This window comes from Lissotriton vulgaris, chromosome 11 (genome assembly GCF_964263255.1).
Source record: "Lissotriton vulgaris chromosome 11, aLisVul1.2, whole genome shotgun sequence".
Classification (NCBI taxonomy): Eukaryota; Metazoa; Chordata; class Amphibia; order Caudata; family Salamandridae; genus Lissotriton; species Lissotriton vulgaris.
Window position 1 is genome coordinate 960461534 of NC_141699.1, and position 7048 is coordinate 960468581.

Genomic DNA, 7048 nt, shown 5'->3' on the forward strand with positions numbered 1-7048 from the left:
TCATTTCTATTATGATTGTGCTGCAGCTCTGTAAATGCTGTTATTGTTGAATGCTAGTTCTATTCCAGTTTTGTGATGGTTAAGTGCCACTTTTTTTCGACTGAATGTTGATTCAGGTTCGGTTCTGTTTTGGTCTGTTCCAGTTTTTGCTAGTTATGTTCCAGCTCTGTGTGGATTCTGTCCATTTCTTTACTGGGTTTTGTATAATCCCTCTTCTGTTTCTGTTTCATATGTTATGCCTAGTACTGACTCTCTTCCATCTCTGTGTGTTGGCTATTTTCAAGCAGGATTGGTGCTGCATCTTTTGTAGTTGTTTTCCAGCTCTCTCTTAGTTTATTCTGGCACTATTATGTTCAGCATTCAGTTCTGTGCTAATTATATTGCCATAGTTTTCTATTTATACCCAGCTCTAGGTTGGCTATATTCCATATTTGTACTGGCTTTGCTCAAATCTGATTCTGTTCCAGATTCATGATTGCCTCTTTCCCAGTTCTGAGATATTTCCCTCCCAGTTCATGAGTGTTTTATTACATTGCTTTATGATTCTTCTTTATTAGTTTCGTTTTGTTCTGCTGCCCTGTCCACATTCTTTTCCTGTTCTGGTTGCAAGTTGATTGCAAGTTCTAAACCAGTCCTGTGCTGGTTTGGCTCTGTGCTGGTACTATTCATACCTTTGTTATAGCTGTTCAAATTATATACTGATTCTGTTACATGTAATGCAATGTAAAGTAATGTAATGATGCGCATGAATCACCCCACATGGGGTATCTCCGCGCTGTAGACCGCTGGGGAACCCGTCCTGGCTTTCCCTGTGAGATGGTCCCTACTGGGTATCTCCAAGGTGAAACCAGGCATCCCCGGCGTATGTGGGGGCCGTTGTGGAGATGAGGCAAGCTAATGCCCAGAGTTGCCGAGTGTGATCCCTGGTTAGAGTAGGCACCGAGGCGAGAATTATCGAGTCCGCTGACCTTGGTCCTGATCTACGTGCAGTGTGCCGATTCTTTTCCAGTTTTGTGATTATTCTGTTCCAGGTTTGCATTTCTTTCCAGTACTATTATGGCTCTGCCCCACTACTGTTCCAGCTCTCTGCTTGTTATTTTTCAGGTGTTTGTTCTATCCTAGTTCTTTTACAGGTTTTTTTTATTTAGTTCGATTTTTGTCTTATTCGGTTCCAACTCTGAGATTTTTTTCTCCAAATGTTGTCGTTTATGTTCCAGATCAGTGTGATTTGTTTCATATCCTTTACTGGTTCTCTTCTATGTACTGCTTCAGTTTTCAATTCTTTGTTGGTTCTTTTCCAACCTTGGGGGACTTCTTTTCACTATCTGTGCTGGGTATTTTCTAGCCGTAGTATATATATTTTCCATAATTTCTAATCTCAGTTTTAATAATTTATTAGACTATGTTTGTTCATATAAACATACACTACAATCAGATAAGATAAAAATATGTTCTCTAACAATACATTTTTTTTTATTTGTGTAAAATACCATTAAAAAATCAATTGCTACCTCGACTTGACCCAGTTTTAAAGTAATCGAATGATCAACTAAAGAGCTAACCATCTGCAAACCAGCTCACTAAACAAATACATTTGTTCCTCAACTGGTAGACAGGGTATTGTATCTTTATATAGGCAAAATAGTGAAGCAGGCGGTGATAACACAGACAGAAATTGAAATCATTATTAAGCTTACAGTAAATATTATTGTACACAGGCAATCGTAATAATAACAAAATAAAGGTAAATTACACCATTGCATACAGTTTAAAATGGTGGACGAATAATCAGCAATTCTAAAATGCAACTTAATCCTATAAAGGTGAGCCTCTGTACTTTTTAATCCTATTGACTACCTGTCAGCATGAAATGATTTTTCCTTAATTAGATGCTTAAGAACTTTTTTGTTCGCATTTAAATGGTTAGGAGCTAATATTTATTTTTATAATTATTATGCATGTTGTAGCTTTTAAATAAGGTTGCAACTGCACTTATCGTTTTGTGGGCTTAACGCTCAAGCCGGTCCATAGGTCCTGCAGACAGTATTTCACTTTAGTAGCATTCCCTTCCTAAATTAGAGATATTAAAAAATGAATATATGCCACATCTCTTTTAAAATATTAAGTGCACACATCATGGTAAGCATACATTTTACAAATCGCCTACACTTCATATTTTCTAAAATCAGAAGATTCTCCTATTAGTGACATGAGGATACCAAAGTACAAAATTGATTCAATTTATGAAGAGTAAGATTTTAAAAATAGTTCAGCCATCCAGTCACCGCTGTAATTTTTAAATCGAAGTAAGCCCAGGAGCAATAATCTGCTATAAACCAATGTGTGCTGTTTATGATCTCAAAAATGTAGTTTATGACTAATTATCATTCTCAGATATTTATAGAAGCCCACAGACTCAAGCCCTACAATATTTAGGGATCAATTAAATAACATTTTTGTCCCTAATCTGCATGATTTGTGTTTTATTTGTATTAATTATTTATGAGTCTGTTCTAATCTCATTATAGACATTGAAAAAGGGTAGTTAATTTGGAAATGTGAAAAACATTGCTGACAATGCTGTGTCAAATCTTAACATCTTCTTTTTAAATAGGAACCAGTTGAACAGTGACCAAGTGTTACACATATAAAATGAGCTACATTAGACCTCATTCGAACAAATGGCAATATAATACAGATTAAAAAAGACAAAATTGCTTGGCTAGTCTGATGAATTTCAAATGCTCTCCTCGCTTCTAATCTTAAACATCGCGACCATGAATGTGCAAAGAAAGATGGTGAATTTGGACACGGGGTATGATAACGATCAATTTACCTAACGTATTTTCTAGAGTTTACTTTGTTCTTCATTCTTCTCCCACCTTTTCTGAGCTATCTGTCTTCCCACCACATTAATCCATATATAACATCAGGATAGACCTCACACCTGTGCTTAATTTGAGCTTGTGATTTTTCAGTGGGGACAACCACCACTCATTTTTTGGGATGAGCCCTTATTTTTCTGCATGAGATATTATTTAGAGAGAGAGAGAGAAAGGGAGAGAGAGAGAGAGAGATCAGTGGCGTAGCAATGGGGGGGGGGGGGGGGGGGGGTCCACCCCAGGTGGCATAAGTTTTGCAGCGGCCTTTCCGCCCTACTCTTACCTGCGGCCGTTGCGGGAAAATCGCCAGCACTCCCGGCTCTTAAATTCGGCCACTGCGAGCAGAAAACACAGATGTGGCCACAGGTGGCAAAAGACCTAGCTATGCCACTGACAGAGAGAGAGAGAGAGAGAGACACACACACACATCTGAAAGACAGAGAAAGAGAGCGCCAGAAAAATCACAGAGCGAGAAATCAGGACCCTGCAAGAGGGAGGTAAAAGGGGCATGGAGTGTCTGGTAGTGGACTAAGGAACCTTAGGTGGGTTTAAGACTGTGCAGCCTAGGTATTCGGTAAAACAAACATTTACTAATGGCGATGGCAGGCCTCTACAAAGAGCTTCGGACACTGGTACTCTTTCTAATCACAGCCTCACATCTTTAAAAAATATATCTAAACAATCAGCCTATTGGTACTGCAAAGAATAAAATGAAGTGAGAAAAGCTCTTAAAGAGAAGTAATTGATATGGTGACAGTGACAGTCTAGTACTTACCGTGAAACTTCAGGTGGGATGGCAAAACTTACAAAAAAGGCGCATGTTTATAGTTAAATTCTCCTATAACTGAATGCAGATGAACTCTTCAACAAGTCATCTTAAAGAAAAACTCTTTGAGCATATAAAACAGTTGAGTGGCCCTTAAAATAAAGCTGACCTCCAAGACTTATTGCAAAAACGAGAGTTATTTCCTGAGTTATTCAAAGAAAACTAAAATAAAACACGTCGGACTATCCATAAAAACAACCAGCAACCAATCTAAGCCTCTGCTTACAATTGTGAATTTAATTGTATCTTACTTATTATCTGCATATCTATGTGAATCTACTGTAATGCTTTATATGCATCATGGCCTTAAAATATTCAGTAATTCTTGTTACAATGTTGATGTCTACTGGTTGTTTTATGCACTACACACTAATAAAATAAAAGGATTGTATAATATACTATTTGTTTTTATAGATACAAGAAGGAGGAAGATGCTACGTAAAATGTACTAGTTCATGTATTGTTTTTTTTAATCAAGTGTGACTGTCCATCTGTTGCTTTAATACTGGATATGCAGAATCAAGACCTGAAAATTCACTACTGTAAGACATATTTTTAAAATACAAAACCGCTGCTAACGAGTGAAAGCTTTTAAGTTGTGTTGAAGTGCCTCTGGGAACTATTTCGTCTGTTTTGATCCGATAGGCTGTTTTGGCCTTTAAAATGCCTGCTCTTGACTTATTTTGCTTGCATTGATGTATTTCTCGGCACGTTTTATCATTTGCCTTTAATATACTCAGATGCCTGATTGGCCTGGATTACACTATATGATCCTGCAAAACTACATTAAAAAAGTGTCTCCCTGCTTTATGGTGACGGTTCTGCTTTGGTAATTTTATGGGTCATTTCTATTGGTCGGTTTCAGATCATGTTGGTTCTCATACAGTTCTGGGTAGTTTTATTTCAGGTATGTGTTGTTCTGTTCCATCTCATTGCAGTTTATTGATAGTTTTGCACCAACTCTACCCTGGATCTTTTGTAGCAGTGTGCTAGCTTTGTTTTGTCTCTAGGGGGAAATTCAAACAAAAGAACTGTAGACTTACAGGAACACGTTGACTTCCATTGGAGTGGAGGGTGTTTTTAGTGGGTAAAAAGTTAAAGTAATACTATTTCTTAAAAATCAAGTGAAAATAAAATTGAGTTTCAGTTCCACCAGCCGTTCTTCTTTTCTATCTGTTTCAAATGTTATGACAGTTTTGCAATGGTTATGTTGCAGATTGACACACGTCTGCTACGTATCGCTGTTAGTTGTACAAGTGTATTATATATCTATTGCAGTTTTATCTTAGGCCTACCTCGCGTATTTACTACTACTGTTGAATCAATCTTGCAGCTCTGTGTTGGTTCGCCTGCTCCCGTTCTATCACAGCTCCCTATGTTTGTTCTGTTCAGCTCTAGTTTGAGAGCCAATTCACATTGAAGATAGGCCTGCTACTCTCAAGTCTGTAGGTGAGGAATCAGTATGTTCCTTTTGGATGTAGAAGTTATACTTTTCATTTTTAGGTCTCACCTAGACTGAGCATGTGCTGTCTCTTCAAGACCTTTTGTTATCTAACAGTGGGCTTAGAGGCTGCCAATTTCTTATTATTGGTTAATTGTCACTCTCATTTCCTTGTTTCATATTGGTCAGCTGCTGTTGGTTTCCTTCCTCTCTGTGGGCCCGATTCACAAAAGTAATCTGAGACAAAATGTAGGATTTTTCTCAGTTTAGTAGTAGTAAAGTTAGGAATCCTAACTTTACTACTACTAAATGCCTTTTGTGAATACCCAAAGTCGTAAAGTTAGGATTTTGTTTCAGATTACTTTTGTGAATCGGGTCCTGTGTGTTTGTCCTTACCCTGGAGCATGGACACATTACTTGTATGCTTCCACTGCTCATTTCTTCAGGTAATTTGTTTATTAGGTCTCGTAGAGAGACCTAATGCCGTCCATCCACAAAGCTGACTTTTTACGATCCGGATTTTGACGAGTGCATGTGCTCTCGTGCACAAACTTGCCCGAGCCATCTGCCTGCCTCCTGCCTTGAAGGCAATCTGCTGCTCCGCCCCCCTGGCAGCCAAACGCTCTTCAAAGGGTTTGCTCCACGCCCCCGCCTGCACCACTCTCCATACTTCTCCTCCCACCTCCCACGGCCGTCCTTTCTGCCCGCCTCGCACACCACATCAAAGCGTCCAGATCACACCCTGTCCAGCCTGTGCCTTCTCTCCCTACCCTTAACCCTGCCCCCACCACCTCTCGATATTGCTGCTTGTTTTTCGTGCGTTCTTTCTATGTTCTGTTTTATCTCTGTCTTTGCCGACCTTTTTTCCTCTCCTCCATCTTTTATTCTTTCTTCTCATCCACCCTCCTCTCTTTTCACTGTTTCCTGCATTGTCCGCCCATATTTGCTCCTATTACCCGTTCTCTACTTCTGTTCTTTTTCTTGTTTACCTTTCACTGTCTTTTCACTTCTATGTCTCTGCAGTAAATTTGATCATAATATCAATAATATAATAAAAATGAATAATAGCATTACATTTTTGCTCTAGAACATTCCACGGTTTCTGCATCTTTCCACCTGTGTACGTGTGTATCGGTTGTTACTGTTACCTAATTCAAGGGCCCTCTTGTTATACGTATTATTATCGTTATTAATGGTATCTAAGACGCTTCAACAATATGCCACCACAAAGCTCCAATAAACTACCAGCTGGGAAGGATATAGCCTGGCGGCTAGGGCGGCCGAGCTCTAACCTGGGGAACCAGGTTCGCGTCTCGGCAATGACGCTCAACATCGTGTGATTCTGGTCAAATCCCCCGTGCCTTACAAAAACGAATGTGTCCTTGTGTAACGCAACTGGTGCTCATGTAAAGCGCTCTGGTGCCGTCGGGTCACGTTTGTGCTATGTAAAACTCCGGCAGAATATTTTTTAAAGCAACGTGGTTCTTTAGTTTGTTCTTTTATTTGTTTAGCAGCCTCTTAAAAATGAAAGTCAGAGGACAGAGCTATAGAGACCCCAAAGCTCTCCGAGCTCCCTGCATCCGCCGGCCGCTCATGGCAGCCTCCACACTTGCCCCAAAGTGAAAGGCACATTTGCACGGTGGCAGGCGTCACAAAGAAAACCCATCAGTGACCCAGGACATGAAAGGCAGAGAAAGGCAGCAAGAATTCACTGGATGCCAGTCCTGCTGTTAGCATTCCAGGGCATTTCTTGGTAGACTGGGCAGTCATTCACCAGTGTATTGGCTGATGGAATATATCCATTTGCCAGTTTGCAAGTGCGATCAGGTGACAGTGGCCGGGATGGCGGGCATTAGTTACCCTTTGGAAACAATCTGACGTGCAGATAGCTGCAGGACC